The sequence below is a fragment of the Corvus cornix genome, chromosome 2 (assembly GCF_000738735.6).
Source record: "Corvus cornix cornix isolate S_Up_H32 chromosome 2, ASM73873v5, whole genome shotgun sequence".
Classification (NCBI taxonomy): Eukaryota; Metazoa; Chordata; class Aves; order Passeriformes; family Corvidae; genus Corvus; species Corvus cornix.
The window spans coordinates 121,396,963-121,424,473 of record NC_046333.1 but is presented as its reverse complement, the minus strand read 5'-3'; the positions used below and the strand labels follow the sequence as shown (position 1 = coordinate 121,424,473).

The window sequence follows — 27,511 nt, the reverse complement described above, 5'->3', positions numbered from 1 at the left end:
TGCTGAGTGTTTATGAGTCAGAGTAGTGCAGTGGGATTCCCTGAGACTTAAAAATGGCTTATTAAGCACTTGCAATACAAATTTTCATATAATTGCTTCTTCTGAGAGTTTGGATTCCTCTTTTTCTTTCAACCAAATTATTTTTTAGTGTGTCATTAAAAAGTGCTTTTGATAGCCACAAATATGTGTATTAAATTACTTATGTGTCAATGTAGACAGCTTTACTCAATCAAACTATCAGTCTACTCCACATGTTTATGTATGGTGAGTCTCTGACTAAAACCAATGGTTGCTACTCTTTGACACCTTTTTATTCTTTTGGTTAATTTTATGTACAATTATTTTAGAATTGCTGGCAATAAAGAAAGGTGGAAAATAAATATTCCAGCAGAGGAGACTATAAGAATGGATTTTCATTCATGAGATAAGAAAATGTCATATTTGTGTATCCTTATTTTTCACCGGAAACACTGTCATGTAGCTTTTGGCTGCTGAGAGGATCCATATTTGCTTAGATATGGGAGAGATTTCAATTTTAATCACTGTGGTGGAGAATTGTGTAAATCTCTATTAATGCCTCAGCAGAGTCACAACATGTCACTTCACAGTACGGGAGCTATCCAGGTACATCTCTGGAGCAGAGATCAGGACCTGGCCATGGGTTTGTTTTCCAGTTTCCCCAGGTGAACGATCAAGCCAGGGCTAAAATGGACACTTGCTTTCTGCTTTTGCAAGGGCCTAGCTCTGAATCAATGAAATATTTTCCTGATATTGAAATACGCAGTATTTCCCATTGTCTGCTCTTGCTGACTTAAGGCTAACCATTTGCACCATGTTAAACTATGTTAAGAAAAGTCTCCTTGAAATACAGTGAAAGCATTAAACATGAAAAAAAGATTTCTCATTAACTTTGGTTCTGAGCCAAATTATGTTTCTTCTAATTCATAGAATAATTTCACTGTCTGTACTTTAGTACAGAGAGAGAGCTTATTTTGATGGTGCAATGAACTAGAACTTATTCAATATGGGGCTCATGTCGTCATTGCACAGTTCCTTAGTGCCATTGAGGTAGGGAGACTTATGAGGGCTGCCTCAAAGCTGGTAGGTGTCACAGTTCTACAATTCTGTTTCTATGATTCAGTTCTTGGCCAATGTTTTTTCAAAGCAGTTGTGAGTGGCAGTGGAATAACCATGGCAGAATTCACACCTGGACAGTGACACTTCAGTGCCTGCTGGCACGAGGTGTCCCGGTGATAAATCAGTGGAGCCCATCGTTGCTGTTGCAAATGAGGAAATGGAAACTAAAATCCTTAAAATCAGAAATTAAACCTGCGTGGGACTGGGCAGATAGGAATTAAATATTAAAGAATGCCCACAATGAAATGTCTCCAGTGTGAAATTTAGGTCTTTTGCTAACACCAGATCTAATCAATGGGAATAAACTCGGGGAAATTCACTTTGTATTCAGCGAGGATAATCCATCATGATTCTTATAATAGACTGCATTCATTATGAGTGGTTTGAAAACAGACTGTACCATTTTTAGATAGAAATATTAGGAAATGCACCTGCTGATAAGGCACTTCAATTTAAATATGTCAGGGAGCTTAAACAGGCAAAATCAGAACTATGAACCATCTCTATAATACAAAACAACTTTCTGGTCTTCGCCACAGGAGAATAGTGACCATACCAAGCTTTACTAACTTATCTAGACTATTCAACCAAAAACTCAGCTGCCCGACAGCTGTGAAAGATCAAGCTCATTTTTTTTTCTTGACATTGAATTTGAAGGATGAATCCAAAGGCCTAACAGATCCATTCTGTTGCCAAGGGTTTGGGAGGTTTTTTTTCCAGTTGATATAAGTACACATTGGATCTTCAGAAATTTCTCATTACCATGATGTCAGTCAGCCAAAATATAATCTGCTCGGCAGCAGAACTGTCACACACTTTCTCCATTTCTGCACCAGATGGATGGGTTCACAATAAATTCTCATCTTGGTCCCTGGACTGGAAATCTCACATAAAAAATGACTTTTTAAAGGTTTTTGTTTTTATGAGGTAGTTCATCCCAGTGAGTTTCTAGTTATCTTCCATCCGGAACAGAATTGCTTGTATTCACAGTGTTCTTCCCCTCCCTACCCATGCAAAACAGCAGCTTGCTCCCCACTGCGAGCACTAAGCTATTTTGTAGGCTCTCTACATTCATCTGGCCATTTCAGGAAAAATTTGCTTTTCCCAAGAATATTTGTCTTTACTTACATCCAGGCTCGTTCCCAACTTTTATTGTTTAAATTTTCAGCTTTGACTACATTACAGCTGATGATTTTGTCTTTCTCATGACAACTTTGGATGAAAATCCCAAAAATGAGTCATCTGAACCAGATTTGCCCTTGCTAATTCACTGGCTGCTGCACAGAGCTGGTTGATGAAATCTGACTGATTCAGATGTTAACTAGAGGCAAAGTACAAAGCTAAGGATTTCTGGAAACAGGGATTTTATTTTTACATTGAAGAATCTTCAGACAGATGACCAAAATGTTAGTTAAATTAAATCAGTTCGTCTTATACTACCAATTAAAAATTCACACTGATAACTGTATCCTGTTAGAAGACTAGTGCTCACATTTAGCTCACAATGATACTCCAGGGAGCCAGCAGCAAACTGCATGCACGCTGCTGTGTCAGGGAATGTGGCACTTGAGCAATGAGATAGGAGATAATGTAAGACTAATATAATTTAATATAAAAAATGATCCTATTAGAAGCATGATGAGATCTCAGCACCCCTGGAAATGAGGATATATATTTACATAGAGTAATGATATGGTCCTGGCTGCTATGTTATACATCTTAATTAGATTACCTATTGCAAGAAGAATATTGAAAATGTTTCACTGAAGGATGACAAAGTGGCTAGCAGCTGGGTAAGTAAGTCCAGGCGCTGATTTACATCAGAGGTGGATTTGAAGTTTTTTTAATCTTTAGCTGCATGCATGAAAGTATGTTGAGCATTTGTAAGATAATTTCAAAATTTCCAGGTTTAGAAATTTGAAGTATAATTCAGGATAATTTTTTTTTATAAAAAACTGCTTTTACTTTGTTTTCATTTGTCTGTTTATGTATTTTGTGCTTCTGTAGATAGACTATTTTACTTGAAATTCATGAAAGTGTTCTAAGATATAAAATTCATGTGAATGGTTATGCAAGTACTGCTGTCTCTGGAGTAAAAGTTGTTTGGTTTGGTTTTTTTTTTGGTCAGAGCAAAAGAAAGTTGATTTCAATTTCAGCAATGATGAAACTTATTTTAACTTTAAATAAATATGCATAAATATGTGTCTAAGTGTATATATATGTGTGTGTGTGTGTATGTGTGTGCCTCTGTGTGTACATCCAGGACAAATTTTCCAAATGTAGGAACCCAAGTGAGTGCTGTGTAGGGGTGTCAGAGTGATGTAACTGTTTTTATCAATCCATCTTTCCCCAGGGGAAGTGCTGTATTTGTCACTGGGCTAATGAACACTGTGGATGTGTATCCCTAACACCACCCACTTCCCCATCAAGCTCCTCAGTGTTCTGCTGTGGAGACATATCTCACACAACTAAAGGATACTATTTTCTCTTAAAATCCTGAAGGAAAAGTAGGCCTAGACAAAACATCTGAGCTTTTTATAACTGTGGAATTTCTATATGGGGGGGGAAAGAGCTTTGGCTGTGTACACAGATTAAGTTCACTTATGTCTAAAAGTGTGTTTTCCCCATAATGAAGATAATTAGGCCTCTATCTTTTGTTTAATGCCTACATGAACATTTCAAATATAAACATTTTCAGCAAAACTCTATTATTTAAAATCCAAAATGCAACTGATAGTTAGAAAACAAACTTGAACTAATATAAATTAAGATCATAAAATCAGAAAGGAAGGAGAAAAACGTCATTTTAAAAGATAATTTCTCAAATGCAAAAGCCTCACCTTACTCATACTTATTTTAACTGAGCAGTTAAAAACACTGTGATACAACCTTATTAATAAAGGAAAAACAAAGTCATGGGGACTTCATAGATGGGTATTTAACAGTCCTTGTCTCAGACATGTACATGGGAAACCTTCAATATCTGCCATGGACACAACTGTCATTATTTTTCTACTTAACAAGAGTTCGCCTAATCAGGAGCAAGCTGAAAAATGTTTTTTTCCAAGTTGCTGTAAATAGAGGGGTCAGGGAGAAGGGCATAATTTTCCCTAAGCGCCTCCTTCCCTCCTTAACCTTGCCCCAGACTGTTGGGCGGTTTACAGGAGTTCTGGTTCTCCTCACGCTCGACACAAGGAACTGGATGCTCCCACTGCACTTCCTATTATTACTCAGACTCTATTTTGCTGCAGGCACACAGTTATAACCAGGGAGATAAGATGGGAAATTATTGAGAGTGCAACAGCTGCAGCCTCTGCCAGGGTACTCAAATTTCTGGTGACTAAGTCCTAGGGAAGACATTTTTCAGTCACTTAAAGATAACAGCTACAAATGTGATCCTCCCAATTTGTCCATTTGGAAGTCAATTTTTAACCTTTTGCTTGTAAAAGTTCTCTAAAATTAGTGTCTAGGTCTGCTGAAGGGGACAGGAAAGGTGGACCAGTCCGTGAGAGTTAACTCTGGGAGTTAACTAAATGAAGGGCAGGTTTTCCAGGGGATGGATTTAGCTAGAGCCCCAGCCCAAACAGAGAAACCATTAGTGCGTGGGGAAGGAGAATATTTTCAAAGCTCTTAACTGTAATTTTTATACCTAAAGATGAGTTCACTTTTTTGCCATGGGTTTGGTTATGCTGACTCTTGTTAATCTAGATGCAACAGATCTTGTTTGAGGGACTTCTGACTGAAGTCATCTGCCTTTACTGGGAGAAAGTGAGAGGAACTGGCAAAGGAGGGAAGTCTTGTATTTTCTGAACTCTGCACCTTCAAGTTTGGCCTTTATGAATGGAGTCACAATAAACTTCTCCTTACACTACTTTTACTCCCATTCCTTTAGCACTAGTAAGAGAATTAATAGTTCTAAACTCCAAAGTGAATATTTGGCTCCCATAAACACTCTTTTTAAAGGACGTGATGTTCGTCATTCTGTGTTGTACCCCAGTGATTTCACAGTAAATATCCTTGGAGGCAAGTCTGAAAAACATTTGCTCATTGTATAAATCAGGAATTTAACAACATGTCTTTTGCTTCCACAGGGTTATTCTGTGACAGGAAAAAATATAGAGATGTATTAGGAGAAAGTAATATGCTAGTCAGGTCAAAATGTAAAAATCTGTATTTGAAAGGGTTTTTGTACTGATTCTCTTCTCTAAAACCTTGTTCTACTGAGATAATTCCCATCCCAATACATCTAGTAAAGCATATCCTGAAGCGCTGAGCATTTTTAAATATGGACATAAAAATTAATTCAATGTGGAAATCCTGATGTCTGTCTATTTATTTTAACCAGATTGATATAAAAAATTATCAAACAGCACTGTGACAGAGAAGTAATCTTACTATGAAAAAACACCATGAAATATTTAGAAGATGTTTAGACTTCATTTCAACCAAGTATGAACTAATCTTATGAAAATACCCTGACCCTGCTTATACCTTATATCTCAGAAGGAAAACTATTAACCTATTCACACTCCTTTACAGTGTTGGTCATCATTCAAAGTGGTAATTTAATTTTGGATTTATTGGTTAATATTATTATTACTTTTAGGAAAAATAAAGTGAGCTTGGTTCGGCTCGCCCTGAAATTTTATCTAGTTCTAATTTCAACTGTTAAATATTGCAAAGTAAATATATTTTTATCACTGCATTTGGCAGTGCAAAGAATTCCCAGTTAAAGTTGGAAGGAATCAGGATAAAGAGATCTGTTAGGAATGCAAGAGTTTAATCTTAAGAGTATTTATATGGACTGGATGTTTAATATTACATTTTATAGTTAGTTGGTCATATGCGCAGCACAGTGAAAACCTTTTATGATAGCCCATAGTAGACTATGCACAGGGTGACTCAACAAACATATTCAAATGGTTTTGTTCTTTGTGTTTTGCGGTTTTTTTATGAGCCTGCAAAGTGCTTAACCCTCTTTATTCCAACAAATGCAAACCCTTAACACCCAAGACCTGGGTATTGCTAGAACATTACTTAAATAAATGCACATTGCTAAAAGTCAAATGTCTAATAAAATGATAACTTCTCAGCCACATAAAGGATGTCCAGCTCTAAAGTGAAATGCCAAGACAAAGCTTATAATTTCTTGGCTTTAGTTTGTCAATCCCATGCCAACTACCTATTCAACAGCTGTCCTAGCTCTCTAGGATATATGTAGGATACTTGCATGAACAGCTGGATAGATCAGAAATGTTAGGTATTTTTTTCCAGTTTTTCACAGTAAGGTTTTTTGATCAATACACTAGGAATATGAAGCACATGAAGCAACAGTTTACCTTGATGGTCAGCCACAGACTGCAGAATCTTCTGGAGGACATTGAGGCAGTGCTAAAGATCAGCCTGCCTTGATAGCAAATCAGTGCATTTTTGCAAAATGACTGAAGACATCTGAAACTTTGTTCAGCACTTGTTTTCCTTCCCCCACTCTGAAATGATATCATTTCATTCTTTGCACCTAACAGACAGGGCATGGAATTTAAAAGATCAGTGGAAAAAATATCCTACTACTTAGAATGACCACAAAACAAATCTAAGCTACCTTATACACAAGAAGTTGTAAGGAACATAGGTGTGTGACCTCTGGAGCGCTCTTTTGAGAAGGCCTGCTGTGTTCACTGAGTTTTTGTCTGACTGTGTCCAGGATCTGCTCAAATGAAGCAGGTTACAGCAGAGAGGCTTCACTAGCCCTGTTTGTTCATCAACTGTTAGCACAAAATTTCTGTACCTGGGCTTTTTATTAAATTTAGCACTCACATAGTCTTGTTCTGCTAATACCAGCCTTTCCATGGCATGAGATTACAATGCAGCGCACCAGGGAAGAATAGCTAAGAACAAAATTTCTCAATTTACCTTAATACCTTAACACATATTTTGTCATTCATAAATGACCAGTGCCCTTCTGAACCTGTCATTCCCCAAAACCAAGAACCAGAGGTGTGCATGCAAGTCTCCTCTGCAAAAAGGAGAAGGAAAGCATCTACAGAAGGAAAGAAAAGAAGAACAAACCACATCACTTTGCTTACAGTTCTTCAAAGTGTTCAGACTGTATGACTGACCTGCAGGTGTGTAACATTCTACCTTCTGGGATATTGGTTCCTTGATTGTTCAGACTGGGACTTTGCTGAAATGCCCTATAATGCCCACACAGTTTGCAGACCACCTCACCTTGAGTCTCATTCCAGTGCACAGATCAGCCCATGGCTTGTATGAAACCAGATTCCCCTGAGACTAAAAGTACTCCCTGATTCTCCACTCCAGGGGCACATATCTGAATGTCTACCTGCCCATCATTCTCCCAGTTATCTGTGGGCAAATTGGAGTGTAACAATAGAGAAGAGATGTCACCTTCAAACTTGTAGTGCTATCTACAGTAAATCACAGTGCATTTGCAAATATCTGTGTTTATGCATTTATTAGCTCTCATTAGTGCTTATGTGGTAGGGAAGGAAGTACAGTTCCTCAGAAATTCCTAACCATAAACCAAAGGCAGTATTTCCCAGTCTCCTGTCTAGGAACCATTAATCCCCCATGCAGTATTAGATGTAGTGTCAAGCTATAAAAAGCATAGATTATTTGTGTTTATATGCTCTAATATTTAAATCTATGTGCATTTCATGCGACGGATTGAGGAGCAAGGTATGAATAAATTCTCTTCTGTCAGAAATAGAAAGCAATGTATGTGGTGTCATAAAAAGAGAACAAGTAAGTATGATGGCTGGGAAACAGAAATCAAAGTTAGATTAAATATTAACTGAGTCATTTTATTCATTCCTCTAAAATTATACTGTCAGTCCTGTGTAAGGCTGAGAAGACTTGATTTCTGTCCTAAGGACCTTACCTTGTAACCAACTGGACCAAGGTCAGCATAAAGGCATATATATCAGAGAAAAACTAATCTTAGCAGCTTTTAAACTCCTTTGAGGGGTTTTTTTTTTTTGCATTTTCCCAGAACAATGGTCTGGTGTTTTGGGGCTACAAGCAACTTTCTGTAGAGGAAATTCAAGGAAGATAGACCCCCTTCTTAGAGAAGAGAAGAGAAGAGAAGAGAAGAGAAGAGAAGAGAAGAGAAGAGAAGAGAAGAGAAGAGAAGAGAAGAGAAGAGAAGAGAAGAAGAGAAGAAGAAGAAGAGAAGAAGAAGAGAAGAAGAAGAGAAGAAGAAGAAGAGAAGAAGAAGAGAAGAAGAAGAGAAGAGGAGAAGAAGAAGAGAAGAAGAGAAGAAGAGGAGAGAAAAGAGAGAAGAGATCTATTATGTTTGGGCATTAGCCCAGGAATATGTGGAGGAGGACACTCATCCCAGAATACACTTCAGGCACAGCCCCTAAATCTCAGTAAATTGTATCTGGGTTCTTACTTTTCTCTGTTGTAAAATAGGCTTAATTTTAAAGCATGACAAAAGGTCATTCATCATCTGCCAAAAAGCACTTAGTTATTGCATGGCAATAAGAGAGTATGTGCAGAGTTATTGGGATGGATGATTTTATTGGTGTGCATTTTTTGCATTTTGTACAGACATAAACCTTCAGCAGAATCTGGAGCAAGCAAATTTTTCCAATTTAGTCAAGGGAATGGCTATGGTTCATTTCACAGGAGCTTGAGGATCACACAACTGTAAAGGATACTACCACTCTCCAGACTCTTCTCAGTACAGTCTTTCAGTTTAACTTCTCTTCAACACCTGCTGTAACAGCACTCAGAACAAGCCTTGAGGCAGAATATGTGTGTAAGACAATGATTTCCCATATATATAAATGTGGGAGCAATTCTGATTCATATATTGCTTTCTGTTTACACTTATTAGGCAGAAAGAAATCCTTTGAATTGCTAATTTTATTTCAACAAAGTTCATCACAAGGGAAGACTTTAATGTAACACTTTACATGCAAATTCTTTTCAGACCATCTCATGTGGTCTATAGGGCCACAAATATCACAACGATCCCTTCAGCTTCAAGACTGATGAATCTCATCTAGCACTCCTAAAACCCATCAGCTGTTTTGAGACTATTTTATTAGTCTTTTAGTAATTACTGATCTCTTGGAAACACACACGACTTCTTGATTACTCTGAACAAATCCAGAGACATTGGTATGTCAGAAGTAAAATCTTCAGTGAAAGCATAAACCAAGCACTTTTACTTCAGGGTGGAATTTTAATTTATTATTCCCTCTTCCTGATAGCTTGGCATTCTCTTTGCTCAGAGGCTGTGGAAAAATAGTCAGAAATCCTTCCAAAAATTATCACTTACTAATATCTCACATCAAAATATTACCACAGTACATTCTGGGAATTAGGCCAGCTAACAAAGTCTTTACTTAATTCATCATTTTATTACTCTGCCACTTAAATGCCACTTAAGACTTTAAAATAGTTGTTGGGACTGGTAAGTTTATTGTACATATGCATATCTACTACTCTTAGCTATCAGTACTGGGAGTTTGTCACCTACGGTGAACCTGACTGTTGTGGGTCTCACCAATGAGCCAGTTCAGGTTTTCATGCTTTATCTGCCTTCCTCTGTGGCCAGTAGGTAAAAGAAGAAAATTATTCTGATCCCTAGTGATTCAGCTACTTCAGGACTAATTTTTTGGCTCTCATAAAAGGCAACCCTTTTGCTATCTCACCCTCTGCAAGAGATTTTATTTTGCCCGTCTGAGTGATATTGTCTGTATGCAAGGGAGTCCCACAGATTTGTCTGAATGAACTTTCCAAAGCAGCCATCAGATAAGAGGCATGAGCAGTGACCATTTTCACTTTCAAAAGGATGTGTGGTCTAGCCCAAGGGGTTTTGCTTTGAATGCCGGGCTGTGAATGCCCTCTTTAGGAGTCCAACCTTACTACAGCTATGTATTGAGATGGACTGTAAGGACAGGATTATTCTTTCCCAGTGGAGATGTCTACAGATCAGATGCCTTCATCTAAGTTGTGTTCAAGACTCCCATTGTATTCAACATTGAGACACCAGTTAAAAGAAGTGATTGTTGCCCTGTAGTCAGCATTGGTGCAGCCTCAGTATGAGTACTGCCTGCAGCTTTGGACTTGACAACACAAGAAGGATATAAAAATACTATAATGTTTCCAAAGCAGAGCAAAAGGGTGAAAGAACTAGAGGGCTCGAGTTATGAGGAGCATCTGAGGATATTGGGTTTGTTCAGCTTAGAGGAGACTGAGGAGTGGCCTCATTGTTCCTACAAGTTCCTCATGATGGGGAGCAGAGAGGTGTCAGGTGATGGGACTAAAGGGAATTTCTTAAAGCTGCTCCAGGGAAAGTTCAGATTGGATGTTTTTCACTGAGAGGGTGTTTACTTGAAGAGGCTCCCCAGGAAAGTGGTCATGGCCCCAAGTTTGTTAGTGTTTGAACAGCACTCTTTTACCTAAGCTTTAACTTTTAGGTTGCCCTTGTGGAGTCAGGAGCTAGACTGGACAATCCTTGTGAGTCCCTTCCAACTCAGGATGATTTTATAATTCTATGCCTGGCACTTTTAATGTATGGTGAACTTCAGCCTAAAGTAAATGGTTAAAACAGATTGTGCTTCTGCCCAAGAATTGCCTGTTTCTCTGCAATATAGAGCAAAAGGAGAGTACACTACATGTCTGCATTGCAGAGTTTTCAACTGCAATTAGAAATATATTCATGGAGAGTTATAGCTAGTGCAAGAGATTTGACTTCTTCCTTCAGTTCTCAGGCTTTTTTCTTTTTTTTCTGGAAGTCCTCTTCTGCCTACTCCATGGATGTTCACTGCTGCTTGACAGGATTTTCCATTTTTTGTAAAGTACGCTTCAGCAGAATTCCAAGGAGAAGGTTTGTGATCAACTCAAAGTTGGTTCAAATTAGGGACTCACAGGTTAATCTGGACAATGATATATGTATTATAATTAATTTATTATCTTGTGTCTGAATTATCATGAATAAAGACTATCTAGTTTAAAGGAGGGAAATCAAGACTCAAGAACTTAGAGGAGTGTATTTGGAAAAGAGAATATAACCAGTATTGTTTAAAATATATGTAAAGTTACATCTAAAATGAAATTCTAACTTCTTGTTCACCTCTACTCCTGTTCATGTCTGGACTGCTATCTGAAAGACTGGGTTTTGGGTATTCTTAGATTAAAAGACATAAGTTTAGTTTGATTTCTTGTTTGTTTCTTCTTTAAATTCATAGGCTGTAGCATTGATTGTTGTGTGAACAAGTTTATATTTTAGAAAAAGGAATTCTTCCCATATACTTTTAAACATCCTCAGCCTCTTTCAGAAAATATTTTGTATTTTATGGCAAATACCTATGAGGGTGACAGAGCACAGGTTTCACAGACAGGTTGTGCAGTCTTTTTCTCTGGAGATATTCAAAACCACCTGGACGCAATCCTGAGTGACATGTCTAGGCTACTCTGCTTGATGACCTTCAGTGGTCCCTTTCAAATTTTGTGTTTCTACGATGGAATACAATTCCAAATACAATTTTGGCAGCTCCCATTTTAAGTCACAGCGTAACACCTGCCTGATAGATTATGTTCAATGTTTAGGCATCTTCAATGATTTTGCACTATGTCAATTTTTTAATCAATCTTTTTAATTGTAAGTATTTGACAGAAACTTTTTCATCATGTGTAGTGACTTAAGAAGACAATCTCTTCCTGGCTTAACACATCTTTTTGTTTTCCTTGACAGAGTTTTAGACTTATTTACTCTAAAGACCATTTTGGAAAATGAAGATTGTTAAAGGCAAATATGAAAGCTTGAGGGAACTTGTGGAAAATGTTTATGCTCTTGAAATCTTCCAAGTGCAATATATTTCTATCAGAAGGTGTGGTTATGTCTCTGTGTCACTCCTGTATTCTGCAGTCACAGCACAGATTGTACAGCATCGTGCTCTGGACAGGGAGATACAATTTCCTTCTTACACCTTTTGCCTCTTTCATTGTTTGATTGTAATTAAATTAGAGTTCCCACTTTCAAAATGTACAATTCACCCTTAAAAGATTATTTGGCCTGAAATTTGATAAGCAACATGTTGTCCAGGGAAGAGACATGCTTTGCTCTCTATGAGATATTGGTTTGTGCAAAAGCAAACTAGGTATTTTCATGTTCATATTTTCTGGTTCTCTCTACTAAAAAAACCCAACTGTTTTTTTTCAGCAGCAGAGTACATGAATGAAAGGGAAATCCTTGTTTAAATGCTGAGGGGTTTGTGCTGGGGACAGAAGTTTAAAAAAATCAGTAAGTTACGTTACATGCAAGCTTGATACCCTAGAACTGGTATAAAGAACAGAATTTTAGTGTATATATAGTCTTAATTATGACCCTTTAACAACTGACTGATGCAGTGACTCTGCAATAACTATTTTGCTGCTTATGGAGATTTGAAATGGACACAGCACAACAAGAATTTATGCACTGTTGGATAGTTTCCCTCTTACCCTTTAATGTCTGTTTCAGTATTTAATTGAGAAAACACTGTTATTTTTAAGGCTGTTGCATGATAAAGAAAAATTTAAGAGGGAACCAGTTAAATGAGATACTCAGATATCTGCTCCTCCTTATTTCAGAGATGATTGATCATGTTCACCTCCTTGGGACAATGGTCCTCTTACATGCTTTCAGTTACTTTTCCTACAAAGTCCTCAAGAATTTTCTTATTCCTTTGCTGAATTGGGCCCCTAGTCTGTCCTTATCCCATCATATTCCCAGGCTTGGGAGCATTTAATTCATGCATCAAATATAACATTTTTGCATACAAACCCAGATCTTTGTAGGTACTTTTTTACCTCTGTGAATTTTCTTTGAAACAGGAAAATTATTTCCAGGAGGTTTTTTTCCTTGAGATAATTCTTTCTAATAGCTAGTGGCCTAAAGAATATGTAAGTCATCAATATCATCCACCCTGTTCCCTTACAGTTTCTTTCTGTTACTTGATACCTCTAGCTCTTGCTGAAGGAATCCTTCCTCTGAGTTCCTCTCTTACTGATTCTTCTCCTCTTTGTCTGTGATTCCTTGTTCTGCAACTTCTTTCTTGGGTCTTGGCCAGCTTGCTCCCCTATGATCTTCTACTTTCTCTTTCATCCTCATCCCAGACTGACTCTGACTCTGTGACTGCAGATCCACTGACAGCTATTAAATATACAGCAATGCAAATCAAACCCCATCAGGAAAGCCAGCTAATTATGTACTGACTCCCTTGCTGGTACCAAGACTCAGTTTCTCTCATCAATCATCCCCAGGGCTCTCCTGATTATTAACTCCTGTTGTGTGTAGTGACTCTCCTCCACGCCCTCTTCGCACACTCTTCCTTTAACCTCTTATTAATTTGCTGACATCTTCCTTTTGAACATTGGCAGATTCATGGATCCTCTATTATTTTGAGCCAAGATGCAGAAGTTCAGCTTGATTTACCATCAACCTTCTTTTGCCTGTTTTAAATCGACTGCTGCACTCTGCATTCTCTGTAGTTTCTCACTTTGCTGTTAAATCTTCCAGTCATTTGGAGACTTTCCCTTGTATTCCAGTGTTGTGAACTTTCTTCTGCCTTTCAGGGCACTTGGTAAGCTTGTTGTTTTGCCACATTTCTTCTGGTTATGGCTAAAATGCTGTTTCATTCTGTTGCTTTGTCTATTTATTTCCATCAGTCCAGGTTCCCCAGGACAGAAGTTGGTTTCTCTTGTCCAGCAAGGGGTCAGACTCACCCAGAGCACAGATGTGAACCAAAAGGACTCAGTCTGTATTAGGCCAAGTCAAAGGCAGCTGCTGATGGGAGCTCTTGGCAAATTTCCCCAAACACAGCAATATCCTAAAGCCGGGATCTGCAGCTCTGTGGCTGTGAGGAGCCTGTCAGTTCTCACCTCGGGCAGATGTGCAGCCCTGGTGACCCACGAAGGCTGTCCCAGGGCTAGTGACACGGGGGTTTCAGAGCCTGTAGATCCAGGGTGGGCACACCCTACTATGTGCAGGTGCTCCACTGCAGAGCTGCTGCAGGAGCACCAAAGAATCCCACAGCCCCATGGCTGAGCTGCTCACCAAAGTGTAACACATGGGCCCTGCATGTGATTTCCCTCAGACCCAAGTTTTGCCTGCTCAGCAGTAAAAATAAAATGGACAGTTTCAGTAACGGCATGGCCTGGAATGAATTACCAGGGAATCAAACACCATATTCATTTATTTAAGAATGGCATAGTCTAATTTTTAACTCCCTGGGAAACTGAGAACTTGGGGTTTTTTTCCATCATAAGCAAAATAGTATTATGCAAAACTTGTACAGACAACAGATAACTCACTTTTGCATGACTTTTGATTGTCACTCCAGGTGTCAGTCACTGCATTTCTACTGTGCTTATTACAGTATTGTAGAGTTATTACATTTTCATTCCAAGAGTTACTGAAGAACATTTGGTTTTTTCTTTTCTTCAATCTTCTTTTTTTATCTTTGTTCAATGCAAGAAGCAGATATTGTGACTTTGATGGACATTTATTGATGGCTGATGAATTCTGCTTGATATTATTATATGGTTGCTAATATACAAATTATGTTAATGCTGGCACCAGTGTACAGCTTTTGGCAAATTCTTTGTCATACCAAGGGATAAGAATTAGGTAATTAAATCTTGAAAGATAACAACAAAAAAAAATTGAAGAAAACAACTCTCCTGCTGAATTTTCTCTCATCAGTCATTAGATACGGCAGGAGTTTGTATAAATGCAGTTGCTACCTTTAAGCTCAGTATTATCAAAGACAACCTCAAAGAAGTTCAGATCTGGGCAGGGAATGGTTTGAGGGTAATTCACACAGCAATGGATGAGCACTTCTGTGGCAGGGACTTCTGTTTAGTTGCACTCAAATTTAGCAGATTTCCAAGAAAACGAACTGCATGCTAGTTCCTAGATCCTAGACAATACAAAAGGCTTCTCGTTCACCTATTTAATGTTATGGAAAAATGAGGGACCTGAGACAGGAAAATTAGGTTCAGAATCTATTATTTTTGCTTAAATCTGTATAAATTGAATGTGTCTGCAGCTGCCAAGCTTGGATTGCAGTGTATCAGCAAGACATATTCAAAGAGTAGAATGAGTATATAAAAATCCAGAACAGGATACAAGAACCACTGAAACGGAATTTGTTAAAAAGGCTTGCCTTTATTTCAACATCACTTTTTCTTATTTTCTGCTTTAGGGTGGAAATAAGAACCATCCAGTGTTGAAAAAGAATTTGACAGCTAGTTTTAATACAGCATATGAAATGTGTATTTTCTTAATACCTAAGTGCATTTCCTGAAAAAAAAAAGTTGTTTTTTCCCACTCATCAAATTCTACTTCTGTATTATATGAGGCCAAGTTACACAATGAGCTTAGTTACACTAACCTTAATCAGTAAAGCACAAATAAAACCACTCTTAAGATTTGCTGCTTACATCACTAAAGTAAGCAAAAAGCACAGAGGAAAAGAAAATGGTGCAATAAGACAAAGGAAAAAGAAGACAAGCATGCAACACACAAGTATCATGCAAAAGCAGAACTAAGAGGAAAATTGAATAGCCCGTGATTTCTCACTCTCTCTTCCCATCCCTTCATCTCCTTTTAAAAGCCAGGAACAAAATAACATGTGGCTTTCCTCCTACCTGGTAGAAAGTCAGTTCTCTTTCTTCTTTTTCCTTGAAAAAATTGAAGAACTAAGGAGAGAAATAAAGGAAAACAACATTTACATCTTTTGTCAAAAGAACAGAAGAAAGCAACAGCATAATTATGTGTATCTAAGAGAAGTATTAAACTTTCTTCATTTACTACACTTCTCAAGCTCTGCAGGAAGTTCTTGGGCCCAATGCTCAGGCTCTTGGGGAACTGAAAACCCAGAGCCATTCTGATTGATAAAAGCCTGCAAACTCCAGCCTTATATGGCTCTGTGTGCTGTTTGAACATTCCCTTCTGAGATTTCTTCTTCATTCTCGTTTCACATATATACATCAAAAAAAATAGAAAAAGAGGGTATCATTAATTTTGGCATCACTGGAAAGAGTTTTATTAGGGCTGCATGGCTTGCAGAAAGCAGCCAAAAACCACAGGGAAGCTTACTAGAGAAACTAACTCATGTTAGATAATTATCATGGGCCCATGGAAGCCTACAGAGAGACTGCTACTGACTACAGCTTCAAAAAAAACCAGTTTGGATCAGAGTGGAAATGAATTAATCTGTGTTTTTCTTGGTTCATTTCTCATGCTCAGGCGTAGCCTCCCATTGGTCTAAAAGTTAGCTCTGGAAACTTCCCATCCTACCGTTGTTTTGGAAAGTTTTGGGTTTGCTGTGGAGTATTTAAGAACTTTGTGTCCTTGGCAGTATCTTTTTCAAGTGACAGAGGCATATCACAGAGTTGTGCCTCCTCAAAAGTCACTTGTACACAAAGTGAATCAGAATCATACTTATAATCACACATCTGATCTCCATGAGCTTGGCTCATAGCAATGTACTAGATGAGTGCTTTGAATGTGACCTAGGCTTTTTTTAACTAAAGATTAAAAACCTTATACCAAAATATCTACCAAATAGTTTCTACAATTTCTATATTTATCAGCTTTGATGCAGAATTATTTTTCATTATAACATGAACACATCAGCTGGGTCTTTAAATAGAAAAAAAAAAAAAGAAGAAAACCCTACATCAAGGTTATCAAAACAATCCTTTTCAGGCAGTTTGCACACTTTCACTTAGGAAGTGAATAGCCTTTATAGTTTAAAACCATGATCTTCCTAGTACCTTACAAACAGCTAATCTAGGAAGAAAAACCTATCTATGAAAATTCTTGTAGAATTTAGATAACCATTAATAAAATGGTTTTTAAAAAATTTTTCATATGAATGAATTAAGCTTATACATCATAGTAAAGACAAACTGGGAATATACATTTCTGTCAGGAATTATTGAAGCATTCAGTATTCCCCAAAAGAAATCCACTACACTGTTACAGAGACTAAATAACATTTCAAAGTGGTTTTAATTAGATTTTGTACTTAACCTCTTCTGTGACCAGTTCTTTGTAAATCCCTTTTATTTCCTGTTACCATGCTGTGATACTGCTTTCTTATGAATGAGGAACTAAGTAAACAAGCTGTGCTGAATATGTGAGTGATTAGGGAATAGTTTACTATGAATTATGGATTTGTTAAAGGAAAGTGGTCTATACCTGTTCCAGTGTTTGAAACAAGTATTTAAAACCTTTCCTTTAAAGAGGTTCTGCAACTTCACGAATTTTCAGCCTATGGAAAATACATGGTTGATACTAGGATGGGGTACTTTCAAAAACATTCACTTACATAATCTTTGTTCCTGGATTAATGTGTTATTCTAGAAGGCTTATTTAACAGAGATTTGTGCTTATATCTGAATTCTGCCATGTATCTGTTTCATCAAGAAGTTCCTAAATAACTCTGCAGAAATGCAGACATTAATACAGATACAAAGTACTGTATTAGAGAGTTCTGCTTATCTTCTTGCTTAGTTCCATGGTGAAACCTAGATGCACAAAATTTCCTATTTTCTTCACTACTTTCATTTCCATTCAAAGCATGCCCAGCATTCACCCCCCACAACCCACAGCTTTCCCTGTGCTCTGCCAGTTTGGGCAATCAGAAAAACACAACCCTGGATACACCCAGGTAAAGTACTGTTGGAAAAATATATATGTACTATCTACTGGGAAACTTTCAGCAATGTTATTGCTCATGTTTAATCCCCTAAAATTTGCTTCTTCTAGACAAACTTATTGATTCCTACAAGTTTGAGGGCTTTTCTTTTTCATTTATTTATTTATTAGAAGAATTTTTGAATTTAGTCTTTCATATTGGATGCCAGCTCAAAACTCTAGTTCTGAAATTTGGTACAAGCTCAGCATTAAGGTTTTTTTTTAAATTGCCTTAGTCCATGCTCACCTCATCATCTTTCATCTGTGATGGTAACAGAAGGATTCACAATGCATTCAAAGGCTAGCAGAGAAGAATTACTAAAATGGAAGATGCCTCACAGCAAACTCCCCACCAGCAGTTCCCTCCTAAAGACCTTCAGCTTCATGAGCCTACATCATCAGGAGACAAGTGTTTCACTGTCAAGGGAAGAGACTTCAAGATTTCTAAATTAAAATCTGAGTTCCACCAAGATGCTAGAGAGAAGCCAAAGCTGTCAATAGCAGGCAGAGTCTAACAGAGACACAACATCCCTGTTTACCAAATGGACTGCGATATTCCAAACTATTCTGAATACAATGCTGAATTGAGAGTGCCTGGCACCAGCCCAAGCCTGCAGTGAAAACTGAGTGGAGAATCGTGTTAGGGAGAGCAGCAGTCACTTTGGAGCAGGAGCTTGCCAACATTGGATGGAGTTGTGCCATGGCTGCAGTTCATACCTGGGCTTTCTGCAGTACCCTGCCCCAGGCTGTGCTCCTGTGGTGACTACAGTCACTCTGGAGTAGTGCTGACCTACCTTCCTCTCCTGATAATGCTACCTCTGCATTATTTAGATTTTAGTTCTGATTCAGCTTAACTGATTCTTGCTTAATTCTTCCAAGAAGGAGTAGTTTGCTCTGATACAGTAGGCCCAGTCAGTCAAGCAAGTAAATTCTTTACTGTGGGGATGGTGAGGCACTGGAACACACTGTCCAGAGAAATTGTACATGCCCCACTCCTGGAAGTGTTCAAGGCCAGGCTGGACAGGACTTTGAGCAACCTGGTCTAGCAGGTGTCCCTGCCCATGGCAAGGGGCTTGGAACTAAATGATCTTTAAGGTCCCTTCCAACCCAAATCGTTCTGTGATTGTATGGTGATGGAGATAGAGAGGCAGATGATACAACCAAAATTAATCCACTGCAAACTGACTCTTCTCCAGCCCTCTGGCAGGACCGTGACAAAACCAATTAAAGCAATGGACAAAACGGGTCATTACATAAAAGAGATCCATGAGTCTATATAGCTTGAAATATCTGAAATTATTTTTATTCAGTTGAACATATCAAGACAAAACCTCAACATTCCCTTTTGTCATTACTGACATTGGAAAAGAAGAAAATAACCTGTATATACTTTTGAAAATATACTCACTGGTACAAATCTGTTATGGCTGAAATGGGTGTAAATTCAGTTATTGAACAAGTATCCTCAATCCCAAACTATTTCTTAAGACACAATGTGGCTGAACCATTCAGATTTGTTCAGCTTGGTTGGAAAGAGCCCTTAGGCTATGTCTGTTTTAGTAAATTAAACATTCTAGTGAATTAATAGCTTTAGAAAATCTTCCCAAGAAGTCAAACTCAACAGATGATGTAGTAGAGGGTTACAGGAATGGTTCTGGTCTGGACCAAAGATTATTCCCTCAGACAACTCACTGTCATCACTTGGGAAAATTTGTAGGTCATGGGCACTTGCTGGTAGGCAGCTGCATAAGACTGGCCAGTTTTGAAGGATGAGAGGGTTTAACAGCATGGACACAGGCTACTCTGTGCTAGTTGGCTTCAAAGGAATAACATTTTTGTGTAATTCTCTATGACAAGAAATGTCTTAGAATGTTTTGGTCTCAAAAACATCTGAGTTATTGAAATGCAGATGATCTGATGCAGGGGTCTGGTCTCCAACAGGTCCATACCAAGTGACAGCCCAGATCTCTCCTGTTATCTCTCTCCACCTGTGACAGCAGGAGGGCCAAGCAGAGACTTTTGCACTTCCCCACAGAATATCCAAGCTGTTCCTGGCCTCCTCATTTTATACCCAGGAGTGGATTCCAACTTGAGACAATTCAGAAGCCCATTTTTCCCCTCACAAGCCCATAACTGAAAAGCCTGGTGTGTTAATTTCACGTCTTGTTTAGTGAAAAGATGTTTTCTGCTAGTGCTTGGCAAAGGTTTCAAGGTGTCTGGGTGCCTGAGCTGCCTTCTACCTGCAGTGGGAAGATCCCCAGGAGTCCTCCCTGCAGTTGCTCAGCTGTTCCTGGCTTAGCTCCTGTAGGTCCCGTTTCAAGTCAGCCTTTTCCCAGCTACTGTTTCCTGGGATCCCTGCGGCTGCAGCAGCTGTTCACTTCTCTTGGTCTCCCTTTTCTGGGAGAGGTTTGTCCTTCTCACCAGCTGCCCTCTCCCATTCCCCAAGCTATTCAAGTCCCAGCCCTGCTTCCTTATCTCTTCCCAGTTCCTTCTGCAACCACTTCCCAAGCCCTGCCACTCTCCCTCCACAGCCAGTCAGGAGGGAGCTGGCTCTGCCTTTGTAGCTCACTCCCCACCCTTGGAACACCACCATCTCCCTGCCTGTGCCGAGAAGGATCCCAGTCATAGTCCTAGGTGGTCTTGTCCAATATTACACACTTGTCCAGAGCATTTTGTTTCAGCAGAAAGTCCAACTGAGACAAAGGACAGCTATGAGAGAAATGTTGAAAAATAATTTATCTCTTTTGCATAAAAAATTTAAAATGCAGATTTGCTGGTCTGAAATGTCTTGGGTGAAATATAACTGCTCTAATAAGCAATACACCCTCTATGGCTAGCAGTATTCTGCATACAATCAGAGAGCAGAAGTGTGCAATTCAGTTAATTTTTATAATTTTTATAATTTTTATAATTTTTATAATTTTTATAATTGTAGCATAATTAATGCACATTCTGTGAAACTGTTATGTTGCAATAAGATACCTCCTGCAAACTCAGTCAGAAAAATCCAGTGAACTTAGTTTTTGAGTACAGCTACAGAAGCAAAGACATGGAGAACATCTCATAAAGTTGTTTTTAGAAAAACAAAAATATGTTATCCAAGAAGGAATTTATTGCATACAGCTATTTCAGGACAGAGTTATGGCTTTATCTGAAACAACTCTTTTTAATATAACATGCTTAATTCTATTTTACTAACTTTTTTTTTCATTTGAAGTGTTTGTTTATTTCAGACTTTGCTCCATATTAGAATACTTTTTGCTGTAATGATTTGTAGCTTCAATAAATGGATCACATTAATGACCAGTTAACCTTTCTGCAAAGGCACTGTACCAGGTTTCATAATACTGACTTCCAATGTGAGAAAAGCCAACTGCATACAGATCTGAAATAAATATTAATTTGTTAAATCATGTTTGCTAAACTCCGGGTTAAGAAAAAAAACGATCTTTAGTCTTTGCAGAATGTATACAATAAGGAACACTTACATTCCTTTCATAGGTAAATTTTTAGAAGATGTACAACTTCCTGCTAAAGGCCATTTATAATTGAAGGATTCCTGAAATTAAACAGTTAGATGCAATAACATTTGTTCAAAGTTGAGAAAGAAATGGCAATTTGCCACATTCTTAAGATCATGTAATTGAGTGAAATCTGGAATTTAATACCTCAGCAGATGACAAGTTCAAGGATGACCCTGTTTTACAAAAGCCCAGTTGGAACGCATAAAGCCATCTGATTTTGAGTTTTCATGTGAAACATTTTAGAGCAGCAGGATTAATGAATGTATGAGAATGTGTCCTTGGATTAGAATGCATTCCTTTAGAATGAGAATAAGAAATATGAGAAATATTAAAAAGAAAACAAATGCGGCATTGTTAATTTCTTGCTATGTGACTGAAACACTTGTAACTAAGTGTCTACAATATGACTTCAGTAGTGGCTCATTTTCTCACAATGCACCTGCATGTCTTGGAAACAGTTGTAAACAGTACATGATTCTGCTAAGAGACAGAGCCCATAAACTGCCATTAAACTCTGCTTAGTCTTCTGTAAGTGCTGGTAGATTCCTCCTCTGGAACTAACAAGATAATAAATATAAATCTTCTCACATTTCTAGTTTAGACCACAGCAATTTCTATCTGAGAACAGACCTTTGTAAGGAGATGAAAAATGTCATTTAAAGGCATGTGGGATAGTCATGAAACCCTACATTTAGGGAACACAATAAATTGGAACTTTGGGTTAAATGAACACTAGCATCACATCTGCCACACAGATCTTTATCTCCACCTTACATTCCTTAGTTAAGTTAATATAAGAATACCTGATAAGAATAGGGGTCAGTGAAAAATATTTTAGATCACTGCTACATTTATTAAAAAAAAAAGAAAGAAAGAAAGGAAAAGAAAAATCTAAGACAAGGCAAAATTTTCTGAATTGTGAACTTAATTTAAGTTCACAGTTTGCTTCAAAGTGTCCCAGCTGTTCTATTAGATAATTCCTTGGCTAAGGATCACTCTGTTAATAAGAATGAAAATGTTCACACTCTCTAATAACAAAGCATAACTACTGAAGAAAGTGAATTATCGCAAGCATTCAAGATGCCCACGATGCTAACTTTTTCCCATTACTCTATCTGTATCCTGAGCCAGAAAACAAACCCTAACATGCTGTTGGGTTCAGTATTTTAGCAGTTTATGTAAAAAAGAGAGCAGTGACCAAAGTAACAGCAAAAAAACTTCCGCTGATTGCAGAAAATAGATGTTCTTTAAAGAGTGGAGGGCTGGACACTACATTCCTCCAAAACTTGCAGGATGTATTTACTGCCTCTTGTAATTGCCATAGGTCTGACCCTTCTGGAGTTTTTTCACTAAAGCAAAGTTCACTTTACTAAAATACTCTAAAACTTCCCGGCTCTCAAAATTCACTTCTTTGGAAAGACACTACAAACACCTACATAGTGGAAAGCACGGGAGGAGTTATGGCATCATTGGCGGTCCATGACAAAAACACAGGTGGGTGTGTTGATAAACATGTTCAAGCCGCAGCTGCTGCTGGTTCTGATGGGAAAAATGCTCTTCTGGGGATTAGGAATATACTGTAATCATGCCAGCCAAAACATGCATGACAGTTGAAAAGGAAAAGAGAGCAGCTATATAAACGGCCATGGTAACCTAAGTGCTTTCTTTTAAATTTGCAAAAGAAATACCTTCTGTAAGCTTTTGTCTCTTTTTCCTACTGCCAAGGTCTTCATAAGAACATGAAGAATAATTATAGTAAATTGCAAATGCTTTTTAGTAACTTGCTGGAAAATTATTTTAGCCCTGCTGGGATTTAATTCATAAAGTAGCCTGAACTCCTGCAGAGCAGAAAACATGTACCCCTTTTTCCATTAGACTACTCAGGGAGTAAGGGGTACTCATCCTGAGAAAGGACACCAGAATCTATTCTGGGGCACTTCGAGATGAAGCATGCACTCATTATTCTTTTACCACAGAAGACATTTCATACCACATATGATATGCATGGCTGACATAGAGTAATACTATATCTACATTTTTCAAGCAGACAGAGTAGCTGATGTGTCCTTTTCCAGGGCAGATGTTTTCCAGATATGCTATTGTCACTCATTAGGATAGTAAGTAAGACTTGTATGAGTTATGGTATGGTAAATACTATATATGCCAGCTCATCCGTAAAATACTATGGATTTCTTAGATAATTCTCCTTCTGGTCATCTTTAATCATTTCAATATGACTAGTTTCCTTATGAACCCAGCACAACTTTTATATATACCAGTAGCAGTATAAGCACTACATGAGAAACAAACTGACTGGAATTTTTATGGAGTTTTTGAGTAAATGTATTTATTCTGTCCTGCACCTGATCATACCCCTTCACTTATGTCAGAGGAAATGGAGAAAGCTGCAATATTTTAATACCCTAATTGCATTAGCAGAAGGGATGAAATGGTACAATTACATCCAAGTACATTGTACAGTCTAACACAGTATGCTTTCTTTTGCTGTCTTTGCCACAATAATGACTGCAGAACCATCTTAGTGGCTTCTTTTGTATTATTTGATTTTATTTTGGGAATGTTGATTCTGTTTCTGGATAGATTCTCCAGTTTGTTAAGCTGGTGCAAATATGTTTCTGTTTCATAGAAATGTAAAATTGCTGTTCATTATGATGGCTCTGTTGTCCCAAATGAGTCAAAACTCGAATTTCCAAACCACATCATTGAATTTACAACGTCTGTGCTGCATCTACAGTGCAAAGAGATGAAAGTTGTTATCCCCCCTGGGCCTAAGGGAGTCTTGGGGAGCTCGAACACACAAGCCTTCAGCATAGTTCTGTAGCCTCAGCTCTGAGACTGCACAACAGGATAATGTGTGCATGCTGCTGGTATGAATTTAAACTCTTTTTTGTTTTTTTCCAGCGGGAGGCTAAAGGATTCAGACTGTATCAGGACTGGACAGAATATTAAAGCTGGAAGTGCATAACAACCTCTCACAGATAAAGAAACATGGAATTACGTCCTGTGCCCCAGGTTGAATGCATTTGCCTCCATCAAACCTGGGGAGTTGGTACTTGGGACAATTTCAAGGAGTGACTCAAGCCATTCTGCTCCAAATGCCGCCCCTTCTGCAGGACTGTGACTCAGAAGCTGAATTGCCAGCATTCTCCTGGAAAGCTGTGAGGTGTGGCTACAGAATGTCTCCCTCCCTCTTTCCTCCCTTCCTTTCATCCTGTAGGAGGTAACCAGTGGCTCAGGAGACTGCCTGGCTTGGCTTCCCTGTCTTGGTCTTTCCCTCTTGTCAGAGCCAGTCAGTCTTTTTCTGAAATGGCTGTCCCCCTATTGAAGGGAAGGGTGATCCTTTGTCTGGCAAGTTTTGTAGCTCTTTCTAGCTTAGATCACATTCAGACAGAGCTTAGTGCACAAAATATGGAGTTATCTCTATCTCTTCTGAAAATGAAATGTCTCTAGTGTAGTTACCTCTGCAGTCACCCACTATATTCACGAAGTCACCACCAGATCTTTCTAGAGTCAATGAAGACAAGTACAGCCATTAATGTGTCAGTCAGTTTAACTACTTTAGCTGCATGTTTTAGGAGGAAATTATTAATCTAAATGCAAGGCAAGGTTTATTATGCCCCAGAAAAAGCTGAAAGCACCATAAACTATCTTCTAATTCACTGTTCCTCCCTCAAATTACTTCTGTTCTTCAGAAGTCTTCATTTTGTTCCTTCTTCCAATGGTTTTTGCTCTTCCTTTTCTGCTTCCTGAGCTTCTGCCCACACCTGATATTATCAGTCTTCCTAAAAATTGTCCTTGAGCCCTCCTACTTTAGAGCAACTGCTCCCAACCACCCACCTATTCACTATTTCTCTCTCCTCTTCCCATGTCCCAGAGCTCTGTTTCTTCACCAGCTGCATTTGAACACACTTTCAGATGGTCCTGGTACCCCTGCAGTGTCAGTGGTTAAAAAAATAAAATCTCCTCCTCAGCATTTGTGAGATTGGGCTCTTTATAATGACATTAAGTATACCAAAGTCTTCAAATAGTTTCTGGAAATCCTCCTCCACTGAAGACTGGGTTTCTTGTTTCAGGTTTAGGCACACTTTTTTGTCCTTTTTCATGCTAAAATGAATATTCCTGACATGATCATGAACTGTCCACACACCTAAAACACCTCTGCTAATCCAGTTTGAAACACGTCTTGCTTTTCCAGTTTTGTCTTGCCCTTGCTGGATACCTTTTCTTTGACAAACAGAAAGAAAAAATTGTCAAAGTAGTCAAGAACCATTTACTAAGCATTACTAATTATTAGATTCATGTTCCCTTGCTAGCCATGTCTTTAAGCTAATTAGGCAACTTAGGCTTCATTTCATATTTAGTGTATTGCTCACTCCATTAGAGGGAACAGCATCTTGCCACAGAGCTTCCAGGCAGCAGAGGCTCACCCTCCCTAAATCCTGACAGGGAATGAAATATGTTAGTGCCTTTTTGTGGGTGTTTTGTTGTTGCTTTTGTTGTTGTTGGTTGGTTGATTGTTTTTGTCAGAAGAAATTAGCCGTTTTTCTCCTCATTCAAAGATTTTGGGAAGTCTTTACCTTGCTGTGCATTAGTAAAATGGGAAGTTTTGTACATTGTCATTCTGATATTACACTCTTCTCTAGAAATACATTTTCATACACTGTCACAGAAGAAATACTGAGCTAGAGCATCTTGCTCCAGTTACTGGGTTGAGTCCAGGAGAGTACTTGTATGGTCTGGCTGTATGCAAGTCTTCAAGCAGTATCAAAGGAAAAATATGAAAAAACAGCTGATTGGAGTTGTTGCTATAATATTTGTGTCCTCCTGGACACAAACATGGTTTTGAAGCCCTTGATAATTTGATGTTCTTCAGGGAGATCACTAGATTGGCCTGTGAGGAGAAGCTCAGTTTGTTAGCAAACCACACCAGATCTTTGTGAGAAACCACCTTTGTGACTCATAGGCATTCCTATGCTCTCAGTCATGAGCAGATGAATCCTCACACAAAATGTGCTATACAGGTAGGGCTTCAAAGCCTGCAGCACAAATTATTTTGAAGTTTCTATTTAGAAAATCACTTTCTAATGCAACAGCTCAGAGTGAGGGGTCCTGGCCAGCTGGAGTCCATGAAGTCTTCATAGAACATTTTTCATGTGGTTGTCTTGTACTGTACTGTGGGTGAATTTTGTTATGTGGCCATTCCCACTACTGAGATCTCACTTCATGAATGACTTTATGGAATCTCTGCTCTAACTTTTACTGCACAGGGGCTTCAATAATAAAGGTTTCTGCATGACATATGTTCAAACAGATTGCAGCTCTTTTAATGCTCAAATATATGTGTTAGGGATGCTGTACATAACAGATGAAAACATGTTTGTTTTCAGATGTATGTATTTGCAAGTGCATTAATCAAGAAGTAAAGCTAAGAAAAGTTTGATGAAAAGAAGTTGGGTTTATGAAGAATCAAAACCATGCATTCACTGTAATTTACATTTTCAAGTCTGAAAATAAAATCCAAAGCTTAGTTATCACAGCAGTCTTCCCTCCTCACCCTTGTTGCCATAACACACATCTGGCAGACAGGTGTATGTTCTCAAAATCTGAACTTTCTCAACATGTCTCAGATCAATCTCTCAGGATTTTTAATCACTGTCAGGGTAGTCAGGCTCCATATCATTCTCAATAAAAAATGTTAAGCTTATTATCTGGCATTTATTTTTCAGATCAGCTTTGAAGAACATTCAATACACTGAACTTAGGCAGTGCCTCTGCTTCCTGCTGCATCAATAACATATCTTCAGAGTAAACACTAGATGGTGGAAAAGTCAAGAGCAGATTAGGAAGAATTACAGATGCCCAAGCACATTAGCTTTCCTCTACTCTTTTTTTTTTTTTTTTTTTTTGACAAATTAAATTGTCATGATACTAGATTTTGAATGGAAAATTATCACTTGACTCCTCTGGTTTCTCCCACAAACTCTTGCTGCTACTTTCATGTACAGTGTTAGGCATGATACCGAGTGAAGTTTTATTACTGATTTTCATAATCAGGACAAAACATCTAGGTTGTACACAATTCTGGCAGACACAAGTGGCTCTAGAA

The 27,511-nt window shown here is 38.2% G+C and overlaps 1 long non-coding RNA gene across 1 annotated transcript; it reads left to right on the top strand.

The window, feature by feature from the left end:
• The first annotated feature begins 2,667 nt into the window (after positions 1-2,667).
• LOC109145327 lies at positions 2,668-27,259 on the top strand. Its single transcript, XR_002046656.3, has 3 exons — positions 2,668-2,930; positions 22,709-22,878; positions 24,307-27,259. It is a non-coding gene; the product is annotated as an uncharacterized LOC109145327 (long non-coding RNA).
• The last annotated feature ends 252 nt before the right edge of the window (positions 27,260-27,511 follow it).